This window comes from Dendrobates tinctorius, unplaced genomic scaffold, assembly GCF_039654945.1.
Source record: "Dendrobates tinctorius isolate UK_male_01 unplaced genomic scaffold, ASM3965494v1 ptg000004l, whole genome shotgun sequence".
Classification (NCBI taxonomy): Eukaryota; Metazoa; Chordata; class Amphibia; order Anura; family Dendrobatidae; genus Dendrobates; species Dendrobates tinctorius.
The window spans coordinates 1107926-1129647 of record NW_027361672.1 but is presented as its reverse complement, the minus strand read 5'-3'; the positions used below and the strand labels follow the sequence as shown (position 1 = coordinate 1129647).

The 21722-nt window shown below is 43.9% G+C and overlaps 1 protein-coding gene across 2 annotated transcripts in view; it reads right to left on the bottom strand.

Moving 5' to 3' along the window:
* The window catches only part of RNF144B (ring finger protein 144B), a 123314-nt gene extending 101965 nt beyond the window's left edge, over nt 1–21349 (bottom strand). Inside the window, exon 1 of one of the 2 annotated variants that reach the window (XM_073566107.1) lies at nt 21156–21349. The gene's annotated coding sequence lies outside the window, so the exon portion shown is untranslated. The remainder of the gene's footprint in view (nt 1–21155) is intronic. The other variant, XM_073566106.1, reaches the window with a different exon arrangement.
* Between the last annotated feature and the right edge of the window lie 373 nt (nt 21350–21722).

The window sequence follows — 21722 nt, the reverse complement described above, 5'->3', positions numbered from 1 at the left end:
CTGACAGCTGAGAGTTGCAGCCAGCAGCTCTCAGTTTTGCCTGGTTGGTCATTGAAAATACAGGGGAACCCATGCTGTTTTTTGGTTTATTTTTTATTTATTTAGAGTGCAGCTGCCACCAACAATGACCGGAAGTAAACTTTTTACATCCAATCCCAGCAGCAGGCTCACGCTCTCATTTGGCAGCGTGGAAACCGTAGCTGTTTGATCGGCAGTAATGATTTTACTGCCGATCAGAAGAAGTGTTTGCCGTCCTGTGCAGTGCCTCGGTGTTCCGGGTGCTGAACCCAAATAGTAACACGGACTTACTGGTAAAGGCAGTGTTCGGTGTCCGTTCCCAAACAGTAGGTGTTTGGTACTGACGTCGAACTTTACTGTTTGGATTCGTCCATCTCTGTCTTTGAGACACCCCCATTACTAAATCAGTGAGAAACAAAAAAAACACGCAAAAAAACTTTATTCAAATTAATACTCCCTGACACTATCTCTGGTTTCCGCTTTACCTTTGCTGGTTACAAAAAAAAAAAAAAAAAAAAAGAAGAAGATGGGACCCCACATTGCTCTTTTTCCCATTTATTTAATATCATAAAAAGCTGTCCAATAAGCTCCACAGGGTGCAATTTTACAATATGTTGGGGGGGTGCAATTATATGTCTGTCTCTATCTCTAGAGATCCGACAAGAAAAAAAACAAAACAAAAAAACACCAAACTATTAAATCAATTCAAAAATGATATGCCATATTTTTTGGATTATAAGACGTTCTATTTTCTCCAAAATATTGGCGTGCATCTTATAATGCGAATATACCTTACCAGTACCGTTGCTGCAGGCTGGGATGAGGGGGTGTCCCGAGAACTTGGTACCGCATTCTCCGTCTGCGCCACCCCCCCGGCGGCCATTTTCCCGGAGTCCACCGCATAGGAAACCATGGAACTGCGGGGGGATCTGGCCATTCACAAAATGTCGGCAGAGCCCCAGAGCACCACCGGACACCCCCGCAGCAGCACGCCACACATCAGAACACGCTCTCATCCCAGCCTACGGCCTGCAGCATCACCCCACTCCTGCCTCCTCCAGTAGCGACCCTGGGACACCGCTTCACCACAGCCACCACCCCCGGTAAGCAATAAGATGCATGGATAAGAAGCACCAAAAAAAATTAAATCTTTCCTATTTTTCTCAATTTGGGGTGCGTCTTAAAATCCGGAGCATCTTATAATCCGAAAAACACAGTACATATTACAACCATTTATGAGAAAAAAAAAAAAAAAGACAGAACAGGGAAACGTGTAAGATGCAAAATATAAAAACAAAAAAAATTTGTTGTCAATGGTAACTAAAATTTTCAACAAAATACCATCCATATATACCTGAAGACCTCAATCAAACTGCCATATTGGTTTTAGATAGAAGATGGAAAGGTATACACACAAAATATCAAAAACATATAAATAATGTACGGCTGTGCAATGCATAGAGTAAACAGACATACCATGAATATATAAAAACAAAGGAAAGCAAACGGTATTTAATGCGCCAAGGTGTGACAGTATGGGAGTCTCACAAACGGGAAAACTAAGCCAGTGCAAATAAATGAGCAAATATAAAGCTCCAAAATGGATCGGCACTCTGTATATCCAGCTGGTGCTCATGGAAAAATATGAGAGCAAATTCTAAAAAGTCCCAAGACTCACATGATGTTGAATACATTCTTTTTAATCAAAGAAATTTCATAGGATGCGTTTCATCACATGAGAGCTGGGACTTTTTGGAATTTGTGAACAAATGAGCAGACCAAGGTGTAAAACCAAATAATAACCAAACAGAACCACAATATGTTTAACACACCTGTAAGGCCTGTTTCACACATCCGTCTGTGACCATCAGTCAAAATCCGCCGTTTTGCAAAAAAAAAAAACGGATCCGCCATTTTGCTTGGCGGATACGTTTTTTTCCCCATTGAGTTGCATTACCGGCGGATCTTGACGGATGGCCATCCGTTGGATCGGGTTTTTTGCGGATCCACCAAATTTTTGGCGTCCGCCAACATGCCCGGACGGACCATGCAACGTTTTTTGTGCTGCAGGATCTGCATTTTATAGTGCGCATGCCTGGGGGAAAGAAGTCAGCCGGAAATTTAACCCTGAAATCATTTCTGGTGGTCGCAAAAATTCTCTCTCATTCTCTCTCTCTCTCCTTTCCCGGGCTACGGTTCCTTTAAAATTCTTCCTTCATCGGATCCTTTAAAAAAACGGTCCGGTGGCATCCGTACAGCAACGGATCCGCTTTCCGCCATTTTGGCGGATTTAAACTGATGCTAAAAACTGATGTGTGAAATAGGCCTAAACAATGCAGGAGAACAGTTACCAAATGAATGTGCCCCAGGGACCCCCAAGGGGCATTTGACTCTCATATTGACACGGAGGCCAAATAGATAATAATCGAACAACGCATGCGAGAAACACAAGCAAACAGCTACAAAAAAGCAGTAAACATGCATCAAGTCCGCGATCATTTTTAGACCTGCGTTTTTGACCGACTTCATTAAAGTCAAGGGGTCAAAAAATGCTGCAAAAATGCTGAAAGCATTGACATGCTTCAGATTTAAATCTGCGAGTCACAAATAAGCAACGCGAGTATAAGACTTCAGAATTCTCATTCACTTTGCTGGCATCAGGATTCACTGCAGATTTCATGACAAATCCATGTGACAAAAATGCGCACACAACGTTAGTATGTTGCATATGCATTTCTTATCTGCAGATTTTCTGCATTTAAAAGAGAATCTGTCAGCAGGTTCTTGATATATAATCTGAACACAGATTTCAACGATGTGTCAGGTTTTTGCGTGCTGTTGATAACTGACAATGACATCACATGGGAATCATCACTCTCGGACTTGGTGTCCAACTTCACCCCGTCCGCTGATAAGCAGCTCACTGTCCATAGAGAGCCTGGTGTTGACGGGTTAGGCTACTTTCAGATTTCCAGATTTTAAATCCGGCGGGCTGCGGCGAAAAGTTGTCAAACTGGATCCGGTAGAAGCCGCAGCCTGCCGGATCATCTGTTTTTGCCGGATACGGTGCAGGAGAGGGAGAAAGAGTCTTCGCACATGCGCTCTGCAAAAAAGCGGTCCGGCGCTGTCAAAAAAGCGTTGCATGGAACTTTTTTTGCAGATGCCGGACAGGCATTTTTTGCCGTTTCCGGCAAAAGCCGGACACGCCGCATGGCCATCAGGCACAATGCGGCGATAATGTAAGGCTATGGGAAAAAAGCCAGATCCGGTGGCAACAGGCGCCGGATCCGGTTTTTACATTTTTCGCCGCATCACGCCTGATGCTTCAAAACGGAAATCTGAAAGTAGCCTTAGCTGGCTCAGCTCTGCTTCATGATCAGACTGTCACAACTGCTGCACCCAGGGAACTACTGTAAGGCTGGGTTCACACGTGGTGTTTTTTTCGCGCTTCCGCGGCTGTTTTAACCACGCGATTTTGCCGCGAAAAATAAGCATCCCATGCATTCCAATGGGATTCCGCAATGCTGTGCTAATGCTGCGGTTTTTACCGCGGCGGAATCGCTTCGCGGTAAAAACTGCAGCATGCTCATTAATTTGCGGAATCGCGGCGATCCCGCACCCATAGGAATGCATTGTTCCGCTTATTTCCCGCATGTGGCTCTGCACACCATGCGGAAAGTAAGCAGAACATTTGCGGATGGTACCCACGGTCCGGAGGAGAGGAGACTGTCCTCCGGGCTCTGGGCACCATATCCCTGTAAAAAAAAAGAGTTTAAAAATAAAAAATATTGTTATTCTCACCCTCCGACGTCCTGCGCAGCATTCTCGCTTCTCTTCACGCTCCCGTTCCCAGTAGTCCTTTGCGAAAATGCCCGCGATGGCGTCCGTTCTCGCGGGATCGCGAAGTCTCGCGGTCATTCGCGCGACGTCATCGCGAATTACCGCGAGACGTATCGATCCCGCGAGAACTGACGTCATCGCGGGCATTTTCGCAAAGGATTACTGGGAACGGATGCGCGGGACGTCGGAGGGTAAGAATAACACTATTTTTTTTTACATTTTATCTTTTACTACTGATGCTGCATAGGCGGCCTCAGTAGTAAAAAGTTGGTCACACTCATCAAACACTATGTTTGACGAGTGTGACCAACCTGTCAATCAGTTCTCCAAGCGATGCTACAGATCGCTTGGAGAACGCTAGCATTTTGCAAGCTAAATACGCTTGCAAAATGCTAGTTTTTCCGCGGGAAAATCGCGGGAATTTAAAATGCGATTTTCCCGCGGACTGGAATTCCGGAATTCTCGCGGTAATTTCCGCGAGAGTTCCGGTACGTGTGCACTTAGCCTTATTGATACATCAAAGGTTGTGTTGAATTATGCTACGCTTAGATTAAATAGCAAAAACCTGCTAACAGATTCCCATTAATGTAATTCTACAGGGAAAATCCACACATAAAACTCAGGTGCCTTGTTGGTATGCTGAGTTTTATGTGAATCAAAAACATGCAGCATCAAAAACTCATTGTGGGAACTTGACCTTAGAGGTAGAATTATTGTATTAATCATGGCTGGGTCAGGTTGGGCTCGCACCTGCAGGACGCCGCCTACACCTTCGTAATATTTCAAAGCCAGATTAACGTCATGCAAAACAATGGATCACAAAACCAGTCGGCATGCAGAAAATACCTGCCCTGCCGAATGCATGGTACGGACAATTTACAAAACTTTCCTTTAAAGGGAACCTGTCACCCCCCCCAGGGCCTTTTTAAGTAAAAGAGCCCCCTTCAGTAGCACTAAGGCTGCATTCTGTGAAGGTGGCTGTTATGTTTCTTATCCCTAGGAATGCTGAAATAAAGACTTTAATAAATTGCCCGCCATACCTCTATTGTGTCCTGGAGGTATGCTTTCTTCCCCTGTGTCAACCACCTCAGCCGTCCATCATCTCCCTCTTGCCTCTGTGCACCGCCTACTGTGTTCCTAGTTACATGACCAACGCCTGCACTCTGCAAACATTTCTCGGGCATGCGCCGTGCGCGCTGCCCGGGAACTTACATCAGGCGATGATGTAATGATATCACACCTGCATGGAGCAGAGGCCACAGATCCCGTCTCACAGTGTGTTAGGATGTATTCGCCTGATGAGAAAAACATACCTCCAGGACACAATAGAGGTATGGCAGGCAATTTATATAAGTCTTTATTTCAGCATTCCTAGGGATAAGAAACATAAAAGCCACCTTCACAGAATGCAGCCTTAGTGAAGCTGAAGGGGGCTTTTTTACTTAAAACGTCCTGGGGGGGGGGGTGACAGGTACCCGTTAAGGCTGTGTACACACTGTGTGGATTGTGCTATGGATTTTTCTGCACAGATTTGGCTAAAACCGCAGGTCAAATGACCTGCGTTTTACTTGCAGATTAGCCTGCGGTTTTCCCCTGCGTTTTGACACCTGGTAATGGAGCTGGTGTCAAACCGCTGCGGATTCCGCACAAAAAAAGTGACATGCTGCGGATTTAAAACCGCAGCTAATCCACGCGGGAAAATCCACAGCATTTTTCATTTTCCATTGACTACAGTGGTACTGTACAACGCAGCAGAAACTGCTGCGGATCCGCAGAACCAAATCCTCTGACGCAGCAGAATCCACAACGTGTGCACACACCCTAAAGCGTTTGCACTCTGGACCAGCACAGGATTTCCTCATAAGAAATAAATCACAAACTAACACTATACATATGCTGTCGAAACAATTACTGTATACACAAGCATTTTTTAGTTATATACAGTGTTGTGTTATGGATCTGTGATGTATGATGGAGTCGATAGACTATTCCATTCATGTGTTATTTTAAGCAAATTAACTTATTTCTGGATCTAAATACTCCTTATTACAGTATGTAATTCACAAGATTGATGAACTTGTTAATGATGTACAAGTGATGAACATTATTTTTTTATTTTTTTCAATATCGTCATTTATTCAACATTTATTATGAGCAGCACTTGCAGAACTACATGTCTTGGCATGCTATTATTGAAGATTCTAATGGTTGTCTGAGGAATGTGCCGCCAGGCTGAATGCATGCAAATCATACGAATTCCTCACAAAATTCACATGCATCATGGGTGGATTTTTAGCAAATAAACGATAGAGACCCATGAAAGAATCCACAATGCTTTTTTGGGGGGAGTGACAAATTTTTTTTTTATATTTTTTAAATTGTACATACATACTAGAGAAGAATCGTCAGGCCACTTTCAGCTCTATTTCATGGCTTTTGAAGTCTGAAGCAGCTAAAACGTCGATAAGGCCATGCGCACACATTGAGTATTTGGTGAGTTTTTTACTCCAGTATTTGTAAGCCAAAACCAGGAGTGGAACGGTCAGAGGAAAAGCATCGTAGAAACATTTGCACCATTTCTGCATTTTTCACCCACTCCTGGTTTTGGCTTACAAATACTGGGGTAAAAAAACTCAAATACTGAACGTGTGCACATGGCCTTAGACTAAACTTGAACAGCAAGTTGTTTTCACATTGCAGTGAATTTTTCTGGCAATTGTGCACATACTCTACGGATTTTTCACTATTAGGGTTTTTGTTAGTTTCTAATTCTGCAGAGATAAAAATTAAAACAAAATGAGCTTGCTTCTTTCACCGCTAGATCTCCTTCTCTGCCCTCGGTTTTTATAGAAAAGCCGCAGCGAGGTCACAACTTCCATTTAAACTGTAGAGCTGAAATCTTCAGGCCCCATATCTTTTTTAGGAGTAGGTTTAAAGTGCACCTGTCACCTGTTTTGGCAGCTTTAAAGGGAATCTCCCACCTCATTTTTGGCCTATGAGATGCGGCCATTCTGTAATGCTGTAGATAAGTCCCCGATGTAATCTGAAAGATAAGAAAAACGAGTTTTATTATACTCACCAGGGGGCGGTCCAGTGAGGTGCGTGTCACGGTCCGGCGCCTCCCATCTTCTAGCGATGACGTCCTCCTTTTTACTTCTACCGCGGCTCCTGCACAGGCATACTTTATCTGCCCTGTTGAGTACGCCTGCGCAGGAGCCGCGGCAGAAGTAAGGAGGACGTCATCGCTAGAAGATGGGAGGCGCCAGACTGGACCGTGACACCCATCGGACAGGACCCCCGGGTGAGTAAAATCTCTTTTCTTATCTTTCAGGTTACATCGGGGGCTTATCTACAGCATTACAGAATGCTGTAGATAAGCCCCTGATGGCGGTGGCGGCATCTCATAGGCCAAAAATCAGGTGACAAATTCCCTTTAAGATGCAGCCGCTGCCTTTCAGGGCTTATCTACAGCATTCTATAATAAGCCCCCGATCCAACCTGCAAGATAAGAAAAATAAGTTTTATTATACTCAACCGGGGGGGGGGGCAGTCCGATCCAATGGGTGTTGCAGGTTCGGGTCCGGCGCCTTCCATCTCCTTGCGACGTTGTCATCCTGCTTGCTTCATCGCTCTCGGCATCACACTTATGCCCATTTACTGAACATACATTTCAGTATGCCAACATTTCGGATTTTACAGTCCTTTTTCAAGCTGGTGTTATAAAGTATTCTAAATTTACTGAGATAATGACTTCTGGGTTTTCATTGGCTGTAAGGCCTGTTTCACACTTCCGTATTTTTGGTCAGTTGCAATCCGCCAAAGTTTGCAAAAACGGATCCGTTTCCGTTGTGACACCAACGGACCGTTTTTTGGGGGTTTTTTTAAGGATCCGCTGGGGGAGAGAGGTTTTTTTTTTTTTTTTTTTAATTTCTTTCCACACGGCCATTCCGGAATGCTATTCAGGGATAAAATTCCTGGCAGAGCAAGTCTGGCGCGCATGCGCAATAGAAAATAGCAGACCGTCGCTCAGAAAAAACATTTCAGAGTCCGTCTCCTCTGCCAGGGATCCGCTAGAATTCTGACGGATCCGTCAAAAAACGGATGCAACGGACGACAGTCAGTCAAAATTCGCCGCTAATGTAAGTCTATGGGGGAAGAAAACAGATCCGCCAAAAAAGGGTGGATCCGCTTTTTTCTCAAAGTGACGGATTTAGACTGACGTCAAAAAACGGAAATGTGAACCAGGCCTAAACCATAATCATTAACAGAAATAAACATGTGAAATAGATCAGTCTGTTTGTAATGACCCTGTATGAATTTCACTCTTTGTATTAAAGAACTAAAAAACTTTTTAATGATATTCTAATTTTTTGAGAAGCGCCTGTATTTTTAAGTACTGGTCAACTACTGAATCAATTCCATGTTCCACAATTTATGATATACAACCAGCATGTGCCTTTTATCAGACATAACTGCAGCTAAATCTGATCATTGGTAGCGGGATGAAGGCCCCCTTTACTGACATCTAAAGCCCCCATTACACACTGTGATATCGCTAGCAATATCGCTGTAAAGTCACCGATTTTGTGACGCAGCAGCGATATTGCTAGCGATATCGCTGTGTGTGATACTTACCTCCGACCGGCTCCCCCGCTGGCTATCGTTGGTCGCGCGAGAACTCCCTGGACCATTCCTCGTCGGCCACTTCCTGCTGCGCTTCCCGTGGCGCCGACGAGCGAGGCGTGGAGGCGGGCGGGAGGACGTCAGGATCGCCTCGTCTGACAGGTAAGTAGCGACCCCCGACCCCTGCTATGTCGCTGGTGAGATCTGCCTGTGTGGCAGCTCACTAGCGACCACTTAGCGATGCACCAGCGATCCATATCGTTGTCGGGATCGCTGGTGCATCGCTAAGTGTAATGGTAGCCTTAGGGTGTGTGCACACGCTGCGGATCTGCAGCGTTTCTGGCCCTGCGGGTCTGCAGCAGAATCTACTCTATGTAAAATGGAAACCGCCGTGCACATGCTGCGGAATTTTCCGCGCGGTTTCAAATCCGCAGAAAGCAGCAACATGTCACTTTTCTGCGAATTCCACTGCGGTTTACCATCTCCTCCATTGTAGAGGTGATAAATCGCAGGGCAAAACCGCAGCCTAATCTGCAGGTAAACCGCAGGTCTTTTGACCTGAAATTTACCTGCGCAGGAGAAATCCGCAGCACCTAAAAACTACGTGTGCACATACCCTTAGTATAACTATGAAGCCCAGCCACCGGCAGCTTCATAGTAGATCATAATTTGTACTATATACACTGAAAAAATCAGGTATTGCAGTACAAAGATCAACAAGTGTACAACAAAACAAAAAACAATTACCCTTTTCTCAAAAATATAAAAATAATTATTGGTATCAATAAAACGTAAATTACTGGATATGCTGAGAGTCCGTCAACATCTGCTAATCCACATGGCTTTACAAATGTTTTTCCTCTTTCATGAAACCATTCACTTGAAACCTACTTATCCTATGAGTAAATGCCGCAAAGAGAAAACCCCCCGAAATTTCAAAACAATGCTCCACACCACCACTTCACCGCATTTGGATTTTTCACTACAGCGAATTGTATCAATCAAAATTTTAACTAGTCATACGGCCAAGTCGAAGGAAGAAATAACAACGTTATGGCTCATGGAAAAAGAGGAAAAAAATGAAAGTGAAAATTGACTGTACTTAGCTGTCATAACAGCTACTTACTGTGGCAAAATACAACTGAGAACAGAAAGTGATGCATCACTGCAGTATGTCAGCAGTGTTCCAGACTAAAGTCCACAATCTTAACTTTTGTTACTGCTAAAAATCTAGGGGATTTTCAAAGGAACTGCTAATGAGATTATCTCACTATGAGGGGAAATACACTAACATTTTCCTGTGTTTTAGGATCTGTTGTAATGTGCTTATCTCTCAGAGGCATGACATGGCAAGCATTAGGTTCTGAAGTTCAGATAATAAATGTCCCCTTCAGATTATCAGTTGTACCTGGTCCTTCACTCTCTACAGCACTTTTAAGCCCCCTTCTCACATAGCGAGATCGCTGAAGTGTCACCGATTTTGTGACACAACAGTGATCTCGCTACATGTGACACGCAGCGGCGACCGGCCCCTCGCTGGATATCGCTGATCATGCACGAATGTCCTGGGCCATTTTTTCGACGAGCGACCTCATTGGCGACGCAGAACTCAGGGATGCAGGCAGGAAACGTCTGAAAAGCTGCTGTGTGACAAGGTACCAACGACCGGCGAGGTCGTTACACTGATCACCAGATTGTTGCTGCGTCGCTGAAGAGATCTGCCTGTTTGGCAGCTTACTAGTGACCATTTAGCGACGCACCAGCGATCCTTTCCAGGTTGTATCGTTGTCGGGATCGCTGGTGCGTTGCTAAGTGAAACGGGACCCTTAGTAATTTTCATGTTGATGTTGAATATAGAACAAGATGTTTAGACCTGTTACTGGTTTACAGACTCAAACGCAATAGCCTCAAAGGCGTATATAGGAGACTGAATGAGGAGACCCACGGCCGACCAGTACATTACAGAAGATCACAAAGCAGTGACCCATGAGTTGCGGTGTCTCATCTTTAACCCCTTTCTGCCATCCGACGTACTATCCCGTCCATGGGACCTGGGCCCCTATGCCCATGGACGGGATAGTACGTCGGCGCGATCAGCGGCGCCCACGTGGTGAGCGCCGCTAATCGCGGCCGGGTGTCACCTGATTATCACAGCTGACACCCGGCACAATGTGTCAGGGGCGGTCACGGACCGCCCCCGACACGTTAACCCCTTGCACACCGCGATCAAACATGATCGCGGTGTACCGGGGGTTAAAGGGAAGCATCGGCAGGGAGGGGGCTCCCTCCGTGCTTCCCTGAGCCCCCCACGGCAGCGCAATGTGCAGCGCTGCTGCGGGGGGCTCCTTTCCTCCAAGCCCCCGAATCCAAGATGGCGACAGGGGCCTTCGGGGGCCTGAGGAAGCTGGCTTCCTCAGTGCCTGCAAAGCGCAGGCATGAGGAAGCCTTCTGCAGTGCCTGTGTCAGATCGCTGATCTGTCACAGTGATCTGTGATGTGACAGATCAGCGATCTGTCACAGGACAGTGATGTCCCACCTGGGACTATTTAATAAAGTAAAAAAAAAAATAAAAAAAAAGTGTTAAAATAATTTAAAAAAAAAAAATCGCCAAATAAATTAGAAAAAAAATAAATAAATATTCCCCCAATAAATCCATTTTTTGGAAATAAAACAAAAAAAAACAATAAAAGTACACATATTAGGTATCGCCGCGTCCGTAATGACCCGCCCTATAAAACTGTCCCATTAGTTAACCCCTTTAGCGAACCCCTTAAAAAATAAAAACGAAGCAAAAAATAATGATTTATCATACTGCCAAACAAAAAGTGTAATAACGCGCGATCAAAAAGACGCATATAAATATCCATGGTGCCGCTGAAAACGTCATCTTGTCCCGGAAAAAACGAGCCGCCACACAGCATCATCAGCGAAAAAATAAAAAAGTTATAGCTCGCAGAATAAAGCAATGCAAAAATAATTATTTTTTATATAAAATAGTTTTCATTGCATAAAACCGACAAAACATAAAAAACGACCTAAATGAGGTATCGCTGTAACCGTACTGACCCGAAGAATAAAACCGCTTTATCAATTTTACCGCACGCGGAACGGTGTAAACGCACCCCCCCAAAAGAAATTCATGAAACACTGGTTTTTGTTCATTCTGCGTCCCAAAAATAGGAATAAAAAGCGATCAAAAAATGTCACATGCCCGAAAATGGTACCAATAAAAACGTCAACTCGTCCCGCAAAAAATAAGATCTCACATGACTCGGTGGGTCAAAATACGGAAAAATTATAGCTCTCAATATGTGGTGATGCAAAAACTATTTTTACAATAAAAAGCGACTTTTAGCGTGCGACAGCTGCCAAATATAAAAACCGCCATAAATAGTAAATCAAACCCCCCGATATCACCCCGTTAGTTAGGGAAAAATAATAAAATTTAAAAAAAAGTATTTATCTCCATTTTCCCATTAGGACTAGGGTTAGGGCTAGGGTTAGGGATGTGTTGGGGTAAGGGTTGGAGTTATAATTGGGGGGTTTCCACTGTTTGGGCACATCAGGGGCTCTCCAAATGCAACATGGCGTCTGATCTCAATTCCAGCCAATTCTGAGTTGAAAAAGTCAAATGGTGCTCCTTCCCTTCCAAGCTCTGCCATGCGCCCAAACAGTGTTTTACCCCCACATGTAGGGTATCAGCCTACTCAGGACAAATTGCAAAACAATTTTTGGGGTCCAATTTCTCCTGTTACCCTTAGGAAAATAAAAAATTGGGGGCAAAAATATCATTTTTGTGGAAAAAAATTATTTTTTTATTTCCACGTCCGAGTGTTATAAACTTCTGTGAAGCACTTGGGGGTTCAAAGTGCTCACCACACATCTAGATAAGTTCCGTGGGGGGTCTAGTGTCCAAAATGGGGTCACTTGTGGGGAGTTTCAATAGTTTAGGTACATCAGGGGCTCTCCAAACGCACATGACATCCGCAGACCATTCCATCAAAGTCTGCATTCCAAAACGTCACTGCTTCCCTTCCGAGCCCCGACGTGTGTCCATACAGTAGTTTTCTCCCACATATGGGGTGCCAGCGTACTCAGGCCAAATTGGACAACAACTTTTGGGGGTCCAATTTATCCTGTTACCCTTGGGAAAATGAAAAAATTGGGGACTAATTGATCATGTTTCTGGAAAAAATACGATTTTTTTATTTTCATGCCCTGGCATTATAAACTTCTATGAAGCCCTTGGGGGTTCAAAGTGCTCACCTCACATCTAGATAAGTTCCTTAGTGGGTCTAGTTTTCAAAATGGGGTCATTTGTGGGGGGTTTCCACTGTTTAGGTACATTAGGGGCTCTCCAAAGGCAACATGACACCCGCAGACCATTCCATCAAAGTCTGCATTCCAAAACGTCACTACTTCCCTTCCGAGCCCCGACGTGTGCCCATACAGTAGTTTTCTCCCACATATGGGGTATCAGCATACTCAGGACAAATTGGACAACAACTTTTGGGGTCCAATTTCTCCTGGTACCCTTGGGAAAATAAAAAAAATGGTGACTAAAAGATCATGTTTGTGGAAAAAATACGAATTTTTTATTTTCACGCCCGGGCATTATAAACTTCTGTGAAGCCCATGGGGGTTCAAAGTGCTCACCACACATCTAGATAAGTTCCCTGGGGGATCTAGTTTCCAAAATGGGGTCACTTGTAGGGGGTTTCCACTGTTTAGGTACATCAGTGACTCTCCAAACGTGACATGGCGTCCAATCTGAATTCCAGCCAATTTTGCATTGAAAAAGTCAAACGGCGCTCCTTCCATTCTGAGCTCTTCCATGCACCGAAACAGTGGTTCCCCCCACATATCAGGTATCTGCGTACTCAGGACAAATTGCACAATAACTTTTGCAGTCCAATTTCTCCTGTTACCCTTGGTAAAATAAAAAAAATTGAACCTGAAGTATTTTTTTTTATGAAAAAAAGTTAGATGTTCATTTTTTTTTTAAATATTCAAAAAAATTCCTGTGACACACCTAAAGGGTTAATAAACTTCTTGAATGTGGTTTTGAGCACTTTAAGGGGTGCAGTTTTTAGAATGGTGTCACTTTTGGGTATTTTCTATCATATAGACCCCTCAAAGTGGCTTCAAATGTGATGTGGTCCTAAAAATAAAATGGTGTTGTAAAAATGAGAAATCGCTGGTCAACTTTTAACCCTTATAACTTCCTAACAAAAAAAAATTTTGGTTCCAAAATTGTGCTGATCTAAAGTAAACATGTGGGAAATGTTAGTTATCAAGTTTTTTGTGTGCCGTATCTCTGTGATTTAAGGGCATAAAAATTCAAAGTTGGAAAATTGCGAAATTTTCAAAATTTTCGCCAAATTTCCGTTTTTCTCACAAATAAACGCAAGTTATTTGAATGAAATTTTACCACTAACATGAAGTACAATATGTCACGAGAAAACAATGTCAGAATCACCGGGATCCATGGAAGCGTTCGAGTTATGACCTCATAAAGGTACAGTGGTCAGAATTGTAAAAATTGGCCCGGTCATGAACGTGCAAACCACCCTTGGGGGTGAAGGGGTTAAAGGGATCCTGCCAGGTTCCCTTTGACATCTAAATCGATCAACATTCAGTTGTTTGTGACTGAACTCCCTCACAAACCAGTCCCGTATAACATACAGTTCTGGCCAAAAGTATTGACACCCCTGCATTTCTGTCAGATAATACTCAGTTTCTTCCTGAAAATGATTGCAAACACAAATTCTTTGGTATTATTAACTTTATCTAATTTGTCTTAAATGAAAAAACACAAAAAGAATTGTCCTAAAGCCAAATTGGATATAATTCCACACCAAACATAAAAAAGAGGGTGGACAAAAGTATTGGCACTGTTCGAAAAATCATGTAATGCTTCTCTAATTTCTGTAATTAACAGCACCTGTAACTTACCTGTGGCACCTAACAGGTGTTGGCAATAACTAAATCACACTTGCAGCCAGTTCACATGGATTAAAGTTGACTCAACCTCTGTCCTGTGTCCTTGTGTGTACCACATTGAGCATGGAGAAAAGAAGACCAAAGAACTGTCTGAGGACTTGAGAAACCAAATTGTGAGGAAGCATGAGCAATCTCAAGGCTACAAGTCCATCTCCAAAGACCTGAATGTTTCTGTGTCTACAGTGCACAGTGTCATCAAGAAGTTTAAAGCCCATGGCACTGTGGCTAACCTCCCTAAAGGTGGACGGAAAAGAAAAATTGACAAGAGATTTCAACACAAGATTGTGCAGATGTTGGATAAAGAACCTAGACTAACATCCAAACAAGTTCAAGCTGCCCTGCAGTCCGAGGGTACAACAGTGTCAACCCGTACTATCCGTCGGCGTCTGAATGAAAAGCGACTGTATGGTAGGAGACCCAGGAAGACCCCACTTCTTACCCTGAGACATAAAAAAGCCAGGCTGGAGTTTGCCAAAACTTACCTGAAAAAGCCTAAAACGTTTTTGAAGAATGTTCTCTGGTCAGATGAGACAAAAGTAGAGCTTTTTGGGCAAAGGCATCAACATAGAGTTTACAGGAGAAAAAAGAGGCATTCAAAGAAAAGAACATGGTCCCTACAGTCAAACACGGCGGAGGTTCCCTGATGTTTTGGGGTTGCTTTGCTGCCTCTGGCACTGGACTGCTTGACCGTGTGCATGGCATTATGAAGTCTGAAGACTACCAACAAATTCTGCAGCATAATGTATTGCCCAGTGTGAGAAAGCTGGGTCTCCCTCAGAGGTCATGGGTCTTCCAGCAGGACAATGACCCAAAACACACTTCAAAAAGCACTAGAAAATGGTTTGAGAGAAAGCAATGGAGACTTCTAAGGTGGCCAGCAATGAGTCCAGACCTGAATCCCATAGAACACCTGTGGAGAGATCTAAAAATGGCAGTTTGGAGAAGGCACCCTTCAAATATCAGGGACCTGGAGCAGTTGGCCAAAGAAGAATGGTCTAAAATTCCAGAAGAGCATTGTAAGAAAATCATTGATGGTTACCAGAAGCGGTTGGTCGCAGTTATTTTGGCTAAAGGTTGTGCAACCAAGTATTAGGCTGAGGGTGCCAATACTTTTGTCTGGCCCATTTTTGGAGTTTTGTGTGAAATGATCAATGTTTTGCTTTTTGCGTCATTCTCTTTTGTGTTTTTTCATTTAAGACAAATTAAATGAAGATAATACCAAAGAATTTGTGTTTGCAATCATTTTCAGGAAGAAACTGAGTATTATCTGACAGAATTGCAGTGGTGTCAATACTTTTGGCCACAACTGTAATTCAGTTACATAAATGCTTTATAAAAGCATTTATAACCTTCTCTTTCCATATGTTAGTGAAGGCCTTGAATTAGTTCCCCAGACTAACCAACCCTCTTTCCAGCTTATCACGCACCTGTGGGCGTGATATCAACTTGCACAATCGCCACTCATGCAAATCTGTGCAGGTGCGCAGCTTATTCCAGCAGTAACACTGCATCTCTGAACCTAGCTGTACGATATACAGTACATACAGAGCCGCCCAAAAAAAAGTATGTACTCGTGTATAAGCAGAGATTTTCAGCACATTTTTTTGTGCTGAAAACACCCCCCTCAGCTTATACACGAGTCACAGAGGCAGGAGACAGCAGTACAGACATCATACTTACCTACCTCCGCACCCTCGCTGGCCTATGTGCACAGAACAATTACTGGTTGCTCTGTGCTCATGCGAAAAATGATAAAACCTGTCTATACAGGCTATTTAAGTGAACATCAATTGTTTTTCGTGTATCTAATATGAGGCTTTTTAATGGGCCTGTCCACTACTAGGACAGCCCTCTTCTCATTCTGTTTTGCACTAATTAAGAGTAAATGAGATCTACAGCTGGCTAATCCCTTACTCTTGATTACGCATATGTCTGAAGGCGGGGACTGACTGGACGCCGGGCTCGCATGTAATATTCTCTGCACTCGTCAATTTATCCACCCCATTTGCAATTTGAATCAAGAAAGTCACGTGTAATTGAGAAAAGCAGAAGAGAAAGAGAATGGCATGTGATCGTATGTATGTAAATTGGATATGGAGCATTGATGTTATGAGCGCAGATCACAAATGTAATTACTGTATGTACTTGAGTATAAGCCAACCCAAGTATAAGCCGAGGCACCTAATTTTGCCACGAAAAACAATTGATGTTCACTTAAATAGCCTGTATAGACAGGCTTATCGTTTTTCGCATGAGCACAGAGAATCCAGTAATAAATTGTTCTGCGCACATAGGCTACCAATTGTTTCCAGCAGCACATTACTGTTTACACAGAATAATGCACAGCCGAAAATGAGAATTTTTAATCAAACTTAAAAAATCTTTTTATCCAACTTATTAACCTGGGAATCACCATTCCGTTAGACTGCAAGATTGTAATGAAAAGAGCAATATTGTGATAATCAGGCAGAGTAAAGTCACTTCCGGGCTACTTTCACATCTGCCTTAAAAAATTACATTTGTCTTGCAAGAAAAAGAATAATCTTCTGTTGCATGACTGATTTGCCCCTATCCAGCAATATCAGGTTATTGAAGTATAGTGAAATTGACGTGTTCCTAGGAGCTATACCGCAGGCTGGGCATCATAGGATAACCACCACGGAAGGAACCTATGGCAACCAATACCAATCAGCAACTGCTGTCATGGGTGGGAGAGGGACGGGGGCATGAACCAGCCATCGCACTATCGTAGTAACTAAGGCTAAGTGCACACGTATGGGAACTCTCGCGGAAATTACCGCGAGAATTCCGGAATTCCAGTCCGCGGGAAAATCGCATTTTAAATTCCAGCGATTTTCCCGCGGAAAAACTAGCATTTTGCAAGCGTAATTAGCTTGCAAAATGCTAGCGTTTTCCAAGCGATCTGTAGCATCGCTTGGAGAACTGATTGACAGGTTGGTCATACTCGTCAAACATAGTGTTTGACGAGTGTGACCAACTTTTTACTACTGAGGCCGCCTATGCTGCATCAGTAGTAAAAGATAGAATGTAAAAAAAAATAAAAAATACTGTTATTCTCACCCTCCGACGTCCCGCGCATCTGTTCCCAGTAATCCTTTGCGAAAATGCCCGCGATGACGTCAGTTCTCGCGGGATCGCGACGTCTCGCGGTTATTTGCGATGACGTCGCGCGAATGACCGCGAGACTTCGCGATCCCGCGAGAACGGACGTCATCGCGAGCATTTTCACAAAGGACTACTGGGACCGGAGCGTGAAGAGAAGCGGGAAGGCTGCGCGGGACGTCGGAGGGTGAGAATAACAATATTTTTTATTTTAAATTCTATTTTTTACAGGGATATGGTACCCAAAGCCCGGAGGACAGTCTTCTCTCCTCCGGACCGTGGGTACCATCCGCAATTGTTCTGCTTACTTTCCGCATGGTGTGCACAGCCACATGCGGGAAATAAGCGGAACAATGCATTCCTATGGGTGCGGGATCGCCGCGATTCCGCAAATTAATGAGCTTGCTGCGGTTTTTACCGCGAAGCGATTCCGCCGCGGTAAAAACCGCAGCATTAGCACAGCATTGCGGAATCCCATAGGAATGCATGGGATGCTTATTTTTCGCGTTTAAAACCGCCGCGGAAACGCGAAAAAAATGCAACGTGTGAACTTAGCCTAAATGTCGCAGTCAGTGATTGACAGAGGCATTGAAAAGAGAGCCTGGCAGAACAATTTTGTTATGTAAAGAGATGGCTGTAATACTGATTACATTGATACCTTTGGTGAAGAAATCTGCTGCTGTTCTTCTGTAATCATTATTTGAAGTCTACTGGAAATTAGCTTTTGGTGCACAGGGGGCGGACTGTGCACTGGGTCTTATCCTCCCTGCCTGCGATTCCTCGGCCCCTACCTACAGTCTCTGAATGACAGTTCACTGTTGAGATTTCAAACAAAGGAGGCAGGTCAGTCATAGACCAGAGGCAGGTGGGAGACCCATGTAGAGTCCGGCCCCTGTGCACCAAAACCTAATGAGCAGAAAACTTCAAGAAGTGATTAAAGAAGCACAACAATGTGGATTTCTTCAAAGTTATCAGCGTAATTACAGCCATGGCTTTACATAACAAGTTTGTGTTGACAGGTTCCATTTAAACAGCAATAGTAAAGTAAATCTCTCATCATTGCCAAACTGACAACATGTGCATGATATGGAGTGAGATTAGCTCCTGAACCAGCTCCTTGTAAGCACACCCTTATGGTGACAGTTACTTCCAGGTGCACAAACGGTTAATTTCACTTGTCTGCTCTTAGACATGGCAAAAAAAAAAAAAAAATCCAACACAGATATGTAAGAGCCCTTACAGATTAAGTAAATGTGCTCCAAACGTATGAACCATACACAACACTATTATATACACATACAATCTCATTTACGGTATTTAATTTAAAGCTATTCATTCATGTTTTGATATGGTATGACTATCTGAATTAAAGGGATAATCAAAGTTTGAAAATTGCCAATTTTTTTTTTTACATTTGTCAAATTTATGATTTATTTTTTTTTATAAATAAAACATATCACCCTAAGTTTACCATTATAAAAAAACTCAATGGAATTTGTTCAACCGTTCTAGAGTTATTACATAAAGTGACACCGATCAGATTTTTAAAATTTGACTGTCACTAAGGGGTTACGGATGGCTCACTGTATCCCTCTGTTAGTAAAGCCAGAATTGAGCCCTTCTTTTCCTCACTGAAGACTTTTCTTTTCAACTCCTTTGGCATGGATAAAAGTTATTTGTTCATTCCAATTACTTCTGGGATATTACTAGCACTTGCTTTCCCATCCAGCTTGTCCTATTGCAAGAGGATTGTGAACAAAACAGCAGGGTGTTTTTTATACTTTCCTTAATTAAATAAGATTTGGTTCAGGTGATCATCTAATCAAAAGCACATTAAGTAGAATGAGGTGTCCTCTGGGTGGAATTCAACTGACACTGGAATGGAATGGCTGTCAGACATGTAGGGAAGCTGATTTTTATAAAACTGTGCAGCGGTCTCTGCATTTTTGCCAGAGCTGTACATGGTACAGGTACGCATATGTACAGTACAGACCAAAAGTTTGGACACACCTCATTCAAAGAGTTTTCTTTATTTTCATGACTATGAAAATTTTAGATTCACTCTGAAGGCATCAAAACTATGAATTAACACATGTGGAATTATATAATTAGCAAAAAAGTGTGAAACAACTGAAAATATGTCTTATATTCTAGGTTCTTCAAAGTAGCCACCTTTTGCTTTTATTACTGCTTTGCACACTCTTAGGCTGTGTGCACACGCTGCGGAAAAGGTGCGGATTCATCCGCGCGGATTTTGTACAATCCGCAGGTTAAACCGCAGGTCAAAAGACCTGCGGTTTTACCTGCGGATTGCTCTGCGGTTTTGCCCTGCGGTTTTTCATCTCCTCAATGGAGGAGATGGCAAACCGCAGGAGAATCCACAGAAAGAATTGACATGTCAATTCTTTCTGCGGATTGAAAACCGCAGATAATCCGCGCGGAAAATTCCGCACCGTCTGCACTGCGGTTTTTGATTCCCATAGGGAATCATTGTACTGTACACCGCAGCAGAAACTGCTGCGGGTCCGCAGCGGCCAAAACCGCTGCGGAACCGCAGCAAAATCCGCAGCGTGTGCACACAGCCTTAGCATTCTCAGAAAAGGTGAACGGATGGACTCTACATGTCTGGTTCCCACCGTGAAGCATGGAGGAGGAGGTGTGATGGTGTGGGGGTGCTTTGCTGGTGACACTGTTGGGGATTTATTCAAAATTGAAGGCATACGGAACCAGCATGGCTACCACAGCATCTTGCAGCGGCATGCTATTCCATCCAGTTTGCGTTTAGTTGGACCATCATTTATTTTTCAACAGGACAATGACCCCAAACACACCTCCGGGCTGTGTAAGGGCTATTTGACCAAGAAGAAGAGTGATGGAGTGCTACGCCAGATGACCTTGCCTCCACAGTGACCAGACCTGAACCCAATCGAGATGGTTTGGGGTGAGCTGGACCACAGAGTGAAGGAAAAAGGGCCAACAAGTGCTAAGCATCTCTGGGAACTCCTTCAAGACTGTTGGAAGACCATTTCCGGTGACTACCTCTTGAAGCTCATCAAGAGAATGCCAAGAGTGTGCAAAGCAGTCATCAAAGCAAAAGGTGGCTACTTTTAAGAACCTAGAATATAAGAGATATTTGCAGTTGTTTCACACTTTTTTGTTAATTATATAATTCCACATGTGTTAAGTCATAGTTTTGATGCCTTCAGAGTGAATCTACAATTTTCATAGTCATGAAAATAAAGAAAACTCTTTGACTGAGAAGGCGTGTCCAAACTTTTGGTCTGTACTGTATCTACCCATATTATTGCCTTGTCACATTCTGTGCAATGGAGTCATTAAAGTTGTATATTAGCTGGCTCCATGACAGAGTGTGGTGACATGAGAGGAGGTTAGTGCAGCAGGAGATGACGCCTTGGTGCCAGCCTGTGCTACAATAATAGCAGATGCCATATAACCGGATAGGTGACAGTCACGTATCCCCCTGTCAGTCCGTGCTGCCTGCGTGCGGTGACAGCTCTGCCAGACACAGCTGCAGGCGACCAGCTTACCGTAGAAGGCAGACACAGGAGCCCGGGCACCGTCTACAGACGCTTCATCCCCGCCGTGGCCGCTCTCTACCTTCCAGCCGGGCGGAGTCGCCGCCCGCCGCTGTGGCACTGAGGTAATAATCCCGCCCTCCGCTCTGTGAGCTCGTATGTACAGGAAGCCTGTGCGCGGCACTTCCTACTTCCCATCTGGGCTCCTCAGCAGCTGCAGGTGATTACATCCACCCTCAGCGCTGCTGCCCAGGTCGTCACCGTCCGCCCTCGGTGCAGCACCGTCCGCGCTGTGACCTGCCTGTCCCTGAGGTAACAGCACTCCGCTCCTCGAGCTGTAGCCCCCACCACCTTCCAGATGTATGGCGCCGAACATGCCACCCACAGGGCCCCGTTTATTATTGTTGGGGTTCTGTGTTTGGGGTTTTTTTTGCACCATATTCATATTTCCACTTCTGCCTTTTTTTTGAAAAGCTATTTTGTGTGTTCACCTGTTTTTTCAGGTTTGCCTTCGTGAGGAGCGCTTATTCTTTTCTTGTGGTAACTGTACCGCAGTCTCCCCCACAACTACTTTATGGA